The sequence below is a fragment of the Triticum urartu genome, chromosome 7A (genome assembly GCF_056163025.1).
Source record: "Triticum urartu cultivar PI428250 chromosome 7A, HENAU_Tu73, whole genome shotgun sequence".
Lineage (NCBI taxonomy): Eukaryota > Viridiplantae > Streptophyta > Magnoliopsida > Poales > Poaceae > Triticum > Triticum urartu.
The window spans coordinates 489,494,895-489,507,790 of record NC_141879.1 but is presented as its reverse complement, the minus strand read 5'-3'; positions in this window follow the sequence as shown (position 1 = coordinate 489,507,790).

Sequence of the window (12,896 nt, the reverse complement as noted above, 5' to 3'; positions counted from 1 at the left end):
GATTACATCAAAAATACAAGTCCCACGTCACTGCCAGCATGCACCATGGCACTTGGGGGCTAATGCAAAGTCAATTTTTGCTCAACTTATTGAAGACCCGACTCATCACATCATAATGAGCCGGCCCTTGGGGGCTACCAATTGCTCCTGTCAACAATTAAAGGTACACAAGTTTTATTCCATTATATTAAAGGATCCACTTCTCAGTTGATAAAGCACAAGGTTCTTAACCTTGTGGACGTGGGTTCAAGCTCCATGATGGGGGTTACATCATATGATATTATTGTTAATGAAGTATATATAAAGTCCCAGCTCAGTATTATCTTACTAAGCCGGCCCTTGAGGGCTAGACATTGCTGATTCAAAATCTACATGATCATATCTACAAAGTCCCTGCTCATTATTGCATAATGACCCGACCCTTGGGGGCTACACCGGTTGAAATTTTTATGAGCATCAGGCAATTACAAATCCCAGGTTGCTGCAAGCATGACAACCTGGCACTTGGGGGCTACGTATATGGAGTATTCAGTATTTACTAGTGACTAAGATGAACAACATGGATTTCTTCAAAGCGGCAATATTTATATTGAAGCAAGTCTTAAGCCATCACTTTGTTCTGCTCAAGACTTGGGGGCTACAGGTAATATGGATATAAGGGAGAAAAATCTTCAAATTCTCAGTTTTGAATAAACCAGATTGACCCGGTGTCTGCAACAACCATAACCCGGTGTCTGCAACAATCATAACCCGGTGTCATCAATAATCATGAACCGGCGTTGGCAACAATCATGAACCGGCGTTGGCAACAATTATGACCCGGTGCTATCAATATTTACAAACCGGATATTTTGGCAATGATAAACCGGCAAGTTCTACAAGCCGGCTGAAAGTCAGATGAGTTTTTCAAGACCAATATTTTTTAAGCTGGCGCTTGGGAAGCCGATTCAAGTGGATTATTTATTACAATATTTCTCTATAAAGATACCAATGTCTGCAAATTGGCTCTGAAGCTGGCCTATTGGCCCGGATTTCTCAAAAGAAGTATCTGAATTTTTGCATTGGCAAGGTTTGGACATATCTGTTAAAAAGATATTTGCTATAAGATCTTTGAGTATGCATCCAGGAGGAAATGACAAGGACTTAAAGATGATCAGGTGTCGGTTCAGGAAAATATTTAACCCAGAGCACAACCTATCAAGTTTGTTCTTGTGTTTATTTCACATGATCAGTTTAACATGGATAAATCCAAATTAAACTGGGGACTAATGTCGGGGATATACCCCGCGGTATGACCCGTCCGGAATCATGACCCGGACGGGCTTGGCGACTCACCAGAGACCTGGCTGGAGCTTGGCGACTCACCGGCGATCCGCCCGGACATGGCGGTTTACATGTAACCCGCCTGGACATTGTGAATCACTGGAGACCCGGCGGGCGGATCAGACAGACGACAAAGCCCAGGGCCCAGCAGGCCGGCTTATACTCTGGTGGGCCGGCTTAAGAGGAAAGGGATGACGAATATTTCCTTTACGAAGAAGCAAGACCCGGACTTGTATTCAACTTGTGAGAAAGGATAGACTAGTCCTAGTCCTACTAGGACTCCACATGTAACCCGCCCCTTCAACATATATAAGGAGGGGCAGGGCTCCCCAAAGAGGGACAGAAAATAATTTCTAGGGCTAGACACAAAGAGCCGGCTTACCGCAACTCCCTGATGATCATAATGAGACCTAGCCACAAACAGCATGTAGGGTTATTATCAGATGATGTTTCCCGGGGCCCGAAGCTGTCTAAACCCTTGTCTTGTGTTGCATCTCTCGATTCCGCTCAACCCCTCTCAAGCTACCACATAGATGCGTTGGCCTCGCGACTAAGTCCTCAGACTAAGAACATCTGTCGTGACAATTCCACGACAGCTTTCGTTCAAGATCTTTCGAGGATGTTATCTCTTTTGAGCCATTTAATTCAACCGACGCAATCTCTCTTTTAAATCATTTCAACGGTGTATCGTTTGAGTGGGCCCTAACCCACATGTTTTTTTCCAGGATCTTACCTGACTCTTCTAATTTTCCCGGAGCTATCCTAAATTCTTTTCAAAGTTTGACGTAAGAATGATTCATCATCAGTCATCGGTATTTCTCCAAGATCTTTCAAATTCTTTTCATCGTTGGCTCAACCTTTCCATTCTTCATTCTGGAGTGCCTCAACAATTCTCAGTGGTGGTTTCTCGTTATCTTTCTCTGCATTTGAAGACCGAAGAAGATTTTTCCTCCATATCTTACTCCATTCTCTTCAAGATTCGTGGTTCTAGATTAAATGCCATCCTCTCATAATTGTTTTTTTCGATTGTGAGAATTCTTTTCACCCATCCGGAGCAATTTAGGAGTATTTTCAGTTTGATTATACGGAGCCCATCTTCTCAGAATTATTCATTCTCAGCTTCCAGCTCTCGTTATCTAAATTTACCTATGCATCATTCAAATTTCTCTAATCAGCTCGGGATCTCTTCGTTCACGTGTATCTAAATTCTCTCAAACATCTTCGTTCATTTGTTAATTCTTCCCGGTGCTTCGATATCTTCCTTTGATCATTTTCAATTCTTATGGTGGTTTGCTCAAGATTCTCTTCCATGGTGATCATATCAATTCATTCGTTGTTTCAATCCTACCGGTGTTTCGTTGAAGACCTTATCAAGTTATCAATATCTCTCTTAATCCTTTTCAACGAAAATAAGTAGTATGCCAAATCCGTTGCTTGTCATCAATTTAAATTGATGAAGGATAAGCATAATGTAATTCTTATTCTTGTTTCATCCAAACGATTAATTCCTTATTCCGGAGGCTCATCAAAATTCTCGGTTTCAATTGTTTCATCTTTTCTTCCCAGAATTCCAAGCTCTCTCAATTATATCATCGCGAAGCTCCATCCAAATCATCGCAAGGCTTCAACCTTATTCTTTTTATCCTTCTTTTCGTGTGATCATTCTTTTGTTGCCGGAGTTCTTCATGGAGGTTCTACATGATGGTTTATCAAGGATTTAATTCCTTCTCCAAGTTTTCATCGAGATTCTTTGAAGGAGCTCAAGCATTCTTCATCTTGCAATCCGGAGTGCAACTCTTTCTACCGTATCATTGGAGGTGGTATCATGACATTCTTGATAATTTGAGTTCATGTTTCATGTTTCACAAGTTATCAAGAATGAGATATTTGAGTTATCTTGGGTAATATTTTCACCTAAAGCTTTCCCTAAGGATTGTTGCTATTATGGTGCTCATATAGGATCCAAGTTCTTCTTTTATCCTCCCGGTGAAATAGTTTCTCGTCTTCTTGTTCATATCAATCCAATCTATAGTTTCGTCAGTGGCAGGATTTCACCTCATAATTTTGAGATGTCTTACATAAGCCCACAAAAAGCTTACTCTTTTCGTTGTTGGTTTTCCAACAACTTCGTTCGACCCTTCTCCTAAAGAGGCCTTTTCAAGCTCATTTGAGGCAGAAGACGTTGTTTTCTCCTCCGTTCCTTTTTATTACATTCTTTCATCTGTTCCGGAGGCATTGTGTTGTTGCTCTCATCAACCCATCATCTTGTTTGTCAAGTTCATAGTCTTTACCTTCCATTCCCAACCGGGGTGTTGTGCCCTCTGCTCAATTTATTTTCATCTTATCAAGTTTCGTATCACTTTTCAAACGGAGTGTTGTCCAAATTTGTTCTTCCTTGTTCCTCTTCCCTACCGGAGTGTTTTTGACTTTGTTCATCTTCGCTGTATTCTTTCTTTCGTTTTGTTCAACCTCTCAAGGTTCTTTGGTTTCACTCTTTGGTCAAAGAAGCAACTTAGCTTTACCTTTTCTCTTCCTCTTCCGTTTTTTCCCTCCGGTGCCATTCTAGATCTCGGGACGAGATCCTCTCGTAGTGGTGGAGTGTTGTAACGCCCCGAGACCGATGTGCCAGGTGCTCTTCCAGTATTCGCTGTTGTTGCCTTGTCATTGCTTGTGTGTCATGCATATCATATCATGTCATCATGTGCATTGCATTTGCATACGTGTTTGTCTCATGCATCCGAGCATTTTTCCCCATTGTCTATTTTGCATTCCGGCGCTCCTATGTCACCCGGTGTCCCTTTCTACCTCTTTTCATGTGCGGGTGTTAAACGTTCTCGGATTGGAGCGAGACTTGCCAAGCGGCCTTGGTTTACTACCAGTAGACCGCCTGTCAAGGTTCATGCCATTTGAACTTCGTTTGATACTCCAACGGTTAACCGAGGGACCGAAAAGGCCTCATGTGTGTTGCAGCCCAACACCCCTCCAAAGTGGCCCAAAACCCACCTAAACCTCCTCCATCATCTAGGGCGTTCGATCACGATCGCGTGGCCGAAAACCGCACCTCATTTGGACTCTCCTATCTTCCTCTACCTATAAATATGCCCTCCCCGTCCAATTTCGCGGACGGAACCCTAGCAGATCCCTTCCCGCGCCGCCGGACATGTCCGCCCGGCAGCCGGACACGTCCAACCGTCCGCCGCAGCGAATCCTGTGCCGCCACATCGCCTCCTCCGCTGTCCCACCGCCGCGGCCCGCCGCAGCCCATGGCTGGCCCGCCCCGGGCCGCGCCGGGCCCGAGCGCGCCTCGCCTCCCGCGCTGCCGAGCGCCACCGTCCGCGCCCGCCCGCGGCCGCGCTGCCCTTCGTGGCCTTCGCCGGCCACGGCCGCCGTCTGGCGCCACCGCCCCTTCCCGTCGGCGCCGCCCCGCCTAGCTCGCCGCTTCTCTGCCGCCCTCCTCCACCGGCCGCCGCCATGGCACCACGCCCCAGCTCGCCGAATCTTTGTCGCCGGAGTTCGAGCTCGCCCTCGCCGGAGCTCCGGCCAGATCTAATCTGGGGAGTGGATCAGATCCACCACTCCCTGAACCAAACGCGCCGTGCCCGATCCAGATCCGCGCCGCCCCGCTTCTCCTCGTCCCGGGTTGATTTTCCCCGAGAGGTCGAAATTCTTCTAAGTCCCCAGATCCTAGTAATTTTATGCATTTTTTCATCGCATCATAACTTCATCACCATTGTTCTGATTCATGCGTGTAGCATATCGAAATGTTCGCCTCGAAGAGTACTCCATTTCATCTCATTGCATCATTTTCATTTGAGCTCATCTTGATGCCCTAAATGCTATTGGAAGAGGGCTATGTGATGTTAGTTTCAGATATGTTTCAGCATTTGCTCATTTGTCATTTTTGCCATGATTAATGTGTGCTTAGTTTTTGCATGCTCCAGTTTTTCACTAAGTCTGAATCTGTTAACGATAATTGCTATGTTCGCGTGGTTGCAATTGTATTTTCTGATCCCTTTTGGCTTATGGTCAGTAAGGAACTTTTGTTGTATGCTTTGAGTAGCTTCATGCCATGCCTTGCTTTGCCATGATATGTTCCTGTAGCATGTAGTTTTCGTGCTCTAAACTTTGCATTCTGATGATAAATTCCTACCATGTTGTTATTTTCACTAAGTCTGTAACCTGATATCGTTTGCACTTTTGCCATGCTTGTTTGAACCTGCTATTGAGTGAATTAGCCGTAGCTCAGTGTTCATCTTTTGTCAAGCATTTTGAGTGGATCCCTGCCATGTATTTTGTTGAGTGGAATATCCTTCGTTGACCGAGAGAGCTTGTGATGGGGTAAGTTGGGACACCCCTGCAGGGATTTGAACTTTTGAAAGTCGTGCCCGAGGTTATGGGCAGATGGGAATTTGTTAATGTCCGGTTGTAGAAAACCTGAAACTTACCTTAATTAAAATGCATCAACCGCGTGTGTTACCGTGATGGTCTCTTTCCGACGGTGTCCGAAAAGTGAACACATCGTTGGAGTTATGCTTGACGTAGGTTGCTCTAGGATCACTTCTTGATCATAGATTCTCGACCGTGCTTTTGCCTTCTCTTCTCGCTCTCATTTGCGTATGTTAGCCACCAAATATGCTAGTCGCTTGCTGCAGCTCCACCTCATACCTTTTACCCTACCTATAAGCTTAAATAGTCTTGATCGCGAGGGTGTGAGATTGCTGAGTCCCCATGACTCACAAATACTTCCAAAACCAGTTTGCAGGTGCCGATGAGACCGTGTAGGTGACGCAACCGAGCTCAAGGAGGAGCTCGTTGAAGACCTTGTTCGTAGTGTTGTTTCATTCTAGTTGATCAGTAGTGGAGCCCAGTTGGGACGATCGGAGATCTGTGTAGCATTTGGGGTAGTCTTCTTTTATTTTTGGGTTCCGTAGTCGGACCTTGTGTGTATCTGGGTAATGTAATGTTATATGAAACAATTCCTTATTTAACACTATCTTAAATTTCGTTTCCTTATTTGGCACTAAAAAACTTTTTCTTCCTTATCTAACAACGAGTCTAAATTTTATGCCTTTTATAACATTTTCGTCTATTTTAAACTTAAATAACACTGAAAAAGACCCCTTTGCCCCTCGTGTGGTATGTGTGTGTGTGATAGTAACGCACACTAATACGGCTCAAATAGCGACGATTTAATATAGTGGCCCCGATCTTTCACTTGCGCAAACAGCTAGAAGATTCATGTGGAAGAATTATTCAGTGGCTAAGAAAACAAAAAATGAATTAGAAAAACGGAGATATATGGAGTGGTGTACGTGTACGTGTGGAAGGAATAGTAGCTAGACTAGATGGATGGATTATAGACGTAGGCGTGTAGTAACCAAAGAAAAATATAGTGAATGCAAGGAGCACCGTGGTGTAGTACTAGAATATATGGATCGATTATGCTGATGACGATTAGCAGCGGCGGCGATGGGCGACGGAGTAATTAATAGATGGAGATCAGAAACTAGTAGAAGTAAATGAAGAATAGGACGCCATCGACACACACGCAACATTTCACATGCGCGCATGCGCACACAAACACGCAACAGCACACACAAACGCACAACGTCAGTAGCACACAGGTGTGTGCGCAAACACACAAACGCAGCAGCACGCCCGCACAAATATATCACATGAAGGGCAAAAGAGTCTTTTTAAATGTCATTTATGCTCAAAATAAACAGAAGTGTTATAAAAGGCATAAAATTTAGACTTGTTGCTAAATAGGGAAGGAATAATTTAGCAGTGTTAAATAGGGCATAATATTTAGACACAGTGTTAAATAAGGAATTCTCTTATGTATTACATGGGTTACATGAAGATTACCTCACCGCATCGTGGGTGTTACATTGGGTGTGGTCTTTCTCTCTTTTATATTCATTTCGTTCTTCTTCCATCTTTCCCGGCATTCCCGTTCTGTTTGCTGTTGGCGGCGTCCGTCGTCAGGTTAGCAGTTCAGCTCTGTTTTCCGAAAGAAGCGGATGGGCGGCAATTTTTTTGGAACAATCGGTTTTTTTAGGTGTGATCTATACTGAGCGATACTCATCCAACGATGGGCAATTCGTTCGGCGTACTACTAAAAGTCTACTGACCGCCAATTAACTTTTTTGTTGTTTCTTTATTACAATCTTGTTATTGACTCATATGCTAACAAAACTACATCGTTACGTGTTTGAAACTCAAAGTTACGGGTTTGGATGGGGTTGGCAATTGTAAGCCCGATGTGCCATGGATGAGATGGCCGAGTTTGGATTGGTGACGCAGAGATAAGGAAGAGGAAGAGGAAGAGGCCCGTGCACGAGGACTTTAAAGGTGTATAATTGACATGATTATCATTGAACCTCAACACATTAATTAATATATACGCGACAAGAAATATGAAATTTATTGGGCCATGCACATTGTCATCCCAAATAGCGCCCTTTCAAGCGCCTGACCGCTATCCTCTAAGAGGGCCCTTCCTATTTTGTGTGTAGTCATTGAATAGTGACCTATCACGTACCCTCCCACACACCTGTCCTTCTATGGGTCAACCCATTCCGATTTTGACAAGGATTTAGAACCTTCTCTGAACTAGATTTTTGTTTTCTCTTCTGGTCTTTTATTCCTTTCTTTATTTTTATTTTTATCTTTAAGTTTTTTTAATTTTCTCAAATCCACAAACTATTTTAAACTCGTGAACTTATTCGAATTCGTGAATTTTTTTAAATCCATGAATGTGTTTCATAATTCATGAAATTTATTCAAAATCACACCAAAAAATCTAATTTTCTAACAATTTTTAAATTCGTGAATTGTTTTTGAAATAGAGGAATCATTTCAAATTCAGCAATATTTTTTGAAATCTGAGAACATTTTCAAATTCATAAGCAATTTTAGAAATTAATGAACATTTTCTGAATTTTTGGAACATTTTTTGAAACAGCAATATGTTTTAAATCCAGGACATGTTTGGAAATTCGAATCAATTTTACAATTTATTCCAAAAAATTTAAGTCCAGGAACTTTTTTGAAATTTAGATCATTTTAAAAATATGTGAACGTTTTTTTTAATTTGAAACATTTTTAAAAGTGCAGGAATTGTTTTCAAATATGTGAACATTTTTAAAAATACGAGACCATTTTAAAATTTTCGAATATTTTTCAAACTCAAAGACGTTTTAAATTCATGAATAAATTCGAATCTTCAAAGTTTTATAAAATTCGTGAAACATTTTGTTGAAATTTGGATCATTTTTTAAAATCTTGTTTAAAAGAAATATCTGATTTCATTTTTAAAAAATTAAACTATTTTTTAAATCCAAGAACGTTTTTGAAATTTGTTAATTGTTTTTGAAATATAGGAACATTTTTTCAAATCTTAAACTTGTTTTGAAATACAGAAGATTATTTTCAAAAATCATGAACGTTTTTGAATTTCAGAATTTTTTTAAATCATGAGTTTTTTTTGTTGAATGTGGGGTTCATGAACATTGTTTGACATTTCTTTCCCTAATAATAAACCAGCGATTGCTTCTGGTCGTCCGTCAGTTTTTTTGCAAACAAGTCCTCCCGTTTCTGATAAATTAACCCGCAGTCCTACATGTAATGTGTGGTAATGATGAAAAACGTTCGGTAAAAAGACCTGTCACCACCGGCCACCTCCACCACTTATCCATTGTCTGCCTCTACTGTACCGCCCGGCACGCCCCGCCGCTTGCCGCCGGCGTCGACGCCGCAGAAGCGAAGGCAGGGGAATGTGTCGCGGAGGGTGTCCGCACCGCGTGAGCCTAGGAATGGGGCGAGGCGTCGCGGCGGGCGTTGTAGAGCGCGGCGGACCGAGGCGTCGCGGGGGGCGTTGGAGGGCACAGCGGCCCGAGGCGTCACGGCGGAGGAGGATAAGGCGGCCGGCGTGCTCTCTTAGGGTGAGGCGTCGCGGTTTGCCGGCGGTGTTGGCTGCTGTGGAGCGCGCTGCGGCGGGGCGGCTTCAGGCGGTAGTGGCTGAACTGGAGTGCGGGCGCTACCGCAACGGCGAACTGGAGGATAGGCATGGCTAGGCATCGCCAAGAGCCACGAGGTCGTCGCCGCCGGCCTCCGCGCCACGCTGGACCAGCTGCTACAACCCCCATGCGCCGTCGCGGTGGGACGCCTGCATTTCTGCTGCTCCGGTGCCGACACCTGTCCTTGTGCGGTGCGTGCGAACCAGCCGAGGAAGCGAGCACCCAGCAGCCTGATGAGTAGGATATGAACACGGCTTCGCGGGCGAGCTCCCATGGACGGAGAGGCGGCCGGAGGCGGGGGGAGCTCCAAGGCAGCCTGATGTGTAGGAGATGAATGCCGGCTTCGTGGGCGAGCTCCCACGGCAGGCCAGGCGAGAGGAGGCGGATCCATCTGCTCTGACGTGGATCCAGCGGTGGGGTGGACGAATCGAGGCGGAGGAGCACAAGCCTAACGGAGAGACAGCCGGAGGCGGGGCGAAGCTCCAGGGCAGTGAGGGTGCTACGGTTTCCATGGTGACTCCCTTCTCTGGAGAAAACAAAGATTAGGGAGAGAAGAAGAAGAAGGGAAAAGCTAGAGAAAGGAGGAGAGAGGCGGCAGCTGGGCTTGCCCTGCTTCAGGTGGATCGTGGCACAGAGGAGAGCTCCTCTCCAGGCGCGGTGAGGCTGGCTGCTGGAGTTGGGAAGGGGCTAATTAGCGAAGGGGAAAAGAAACGGGATAGAAACGAGAGAGGGGCTGTGATGCCTGTTAGAATAAATCCGAGGCATACATCGATCATCCGAGGACCAAGCAATCACATGAGCACGACACCGAGATTTGTTAACGAGGTTCACCGATATGGCTACATCCCCGGGGCTTGACTACGGGCTCTCCTCCCCGTGACACCGTCACAATACCGCATCCGGTCGCCCTGGACACCGGCACATGCCGCCGGCTTCCCCTGCGTTCCGGTGCTATTATGTTGGCATAGGTTACGTCGTGTGTCTAGCCCCGCTATATATATGAGAGGCCTAGGATACAAGTGTCCTATTAGGACACAACTCCATATCCTATCTAAACACAATACAATTACAAGTCCAACTGTAACCTACCTTGTACACAATATTCGACACAACTCTAACAAACTCCATCTTGGCGAATATTCTCCACCACCTTGAATTCGTCAATGTGTCAAACTTCCATGTACATTGGACTCGAGCTTATCCCATGAGAACCGCTGCTACTCCAAAGACTCCATGTGACTCCACCTGCAACTTGTAGTCCCTTCTTTTCTTGACCACTGTCAACACTCGAGCAAAATTAAGTTTCTCTTTACTCTAGTGTATGCTCCCAACTTCTAGAGTTTCGTTCAACGCATCACACACTGATCACTGACCTGCGTGAAAGTGAACAACTCACATATTGGGTGTCACACATAAGAGTTACCTGAACTCAACATCACCTGTAACACCCTCGATGCGGCTATATCTCCCACATGTCGAAGCACGACTTAGAGGCATAACCACATTGAAAGCAAGGTCACAAGTGAGGTAATCTTCACACAACCCATGTAATACAATAAGGGAAAGAGATACATAGTTGGCTTACAATCGCCACTTCACTCAATTACATGAATAAAGCATTACATCACCCAGATACAATCAAGGTCCGACTACGGAACCAAAATAAAAGAAGACTACCCCAAATGCTACACAGATCCCCGATCGACCCCAACTGGGCTCCACTACTGAACAAATAGAACGAAACAACACAAAGGACAAGATCTTCATCGAGCTCCTCCTTGAGCTTGGTAGCGTCACCTGCTCGGTAACCTCGGCACCTGCAAACTGGTTTTGGAAGTAAATGTGAGTCACGGGGACTCAGCAATCTCACACCCTCGCGATCAAAACTATTTAAGCCTATAGGAAGGGTAAAAGGTATAAGGTGGAGCTGCAGCAAGTGACTAGCATATATGGTGGCTAACATAGGCAAATGAGAGCGAGAAGAGAAGGCAAAAGCACGGTCGAACAACTATGATCAAGAAGTGATCCTAGAACAACCTACGTCAAGCATAACTCCAACACTGTGTTCACTTCCCGGACTCCGCCGAGAAGAGACCATCACGGTTACACACGCGGTTGATGTATTTTAATTAAGGTCAACTTCAGGTTTTCTACAACCGGACATTAACAAATTCCCATCTGTCCATAACCACGGGCACGGCTTTCGAAAGTTCAAATCCCTGCAGGGGTGTCCCAACTTAGCCCATCACAAGCTCTCACGGTCAACGAAGGATATTCCTTCTAGCGGGAAGACCCGATCAGACTCGGAATCCCGGTTACAAGACATCCTCAACAATGGTAAAACAAGTCCAGCAACACCGCCCGAATGTGCCGACAAATCCCGATAGGAGCTGCACATATCTCGTTCTCAGGGCACACTCAAATGAGACATCCTACGAGTAAAACCAACCCTCAAGTTGCCCCGAGATGGCCCCGCAGTCTACTCGGTCGGACCAACACTCAGAGGAGCACTGGCCTGGGGGGGTTAAATAAAGATGACCCTTGAGTCTGCAGAACCCAAGGGAAAGACAAGGCTAGGTGGCGAATGGTAAAACCAATGTTGGGCATTGCTGGAGGAGTTTTATTCAAGGCGAACTGTCAAGGGGTTCCCATTATAACCCAACCGTGTAAGGAACGCAAAATCTGGGAACATAACACCAATATGACGGAAACTGGGGTGGCAAGAGTGGAACAAAACACCAGGCATAATGCCGAGCCTTCCACCCTTTACCAAGTATATAGATGCATTAATTAAATAAGAGATATTGTGATATCCCAACAAAATATCCATGTTCCAAACATGGAACAAGCTCCAATCTTCACCTGCAACTAACAACGCTATAAGAGGGGCTGAGCAAAGCGGTAACATAGCCAAACAACGGTTTGCTAGGACTTGGTGGGTTAGAGGCTTGGTTCAACAATATGGGAGGCATGATAAGCAAGTGATAGGTATCGCAGCATAGGCATAGCAAAAGAGTGAGCAACTAGCAAGCAAAGATAGAAGTGATTTCGAGGGTATGGTCATCTTGCCTGAGATCCCGCAAGGAAGAAGAACGAGTCCATGAAGAAGACAAACGGACGTAGTCGAACGGATCCTCACAAACGCGACGTTACCAGAACCAACCCGAAGAAGCAACACCGTAAAAGAGCAAACAACATAGTAAACAACCATCACATAAACATGGCATGATGCACAATCAAGTATGATGCATGTCCGATTTAAATATGCATGGCATGGCAAGAGCACGAACAAAACTACAAGTTAAGTGGAGCTCAATATGCATCGGGATGCATATTGACAAAACACCACATCAATTATTTAGTTCTCTCCCATTTAAGTACTCAACAATATTAAATGTTGGTTAATATGGCAAGAGGTGAAGCATAACAAAACTATACCATTTAAACAGTTTTAATGGGGCCGGATATAACAAACAACAAATCCGGTAAATCCCCATATGCATTAGTAATTTATTGCAACAAAATTTTAAACATTTTAATTGTTGTTATCAT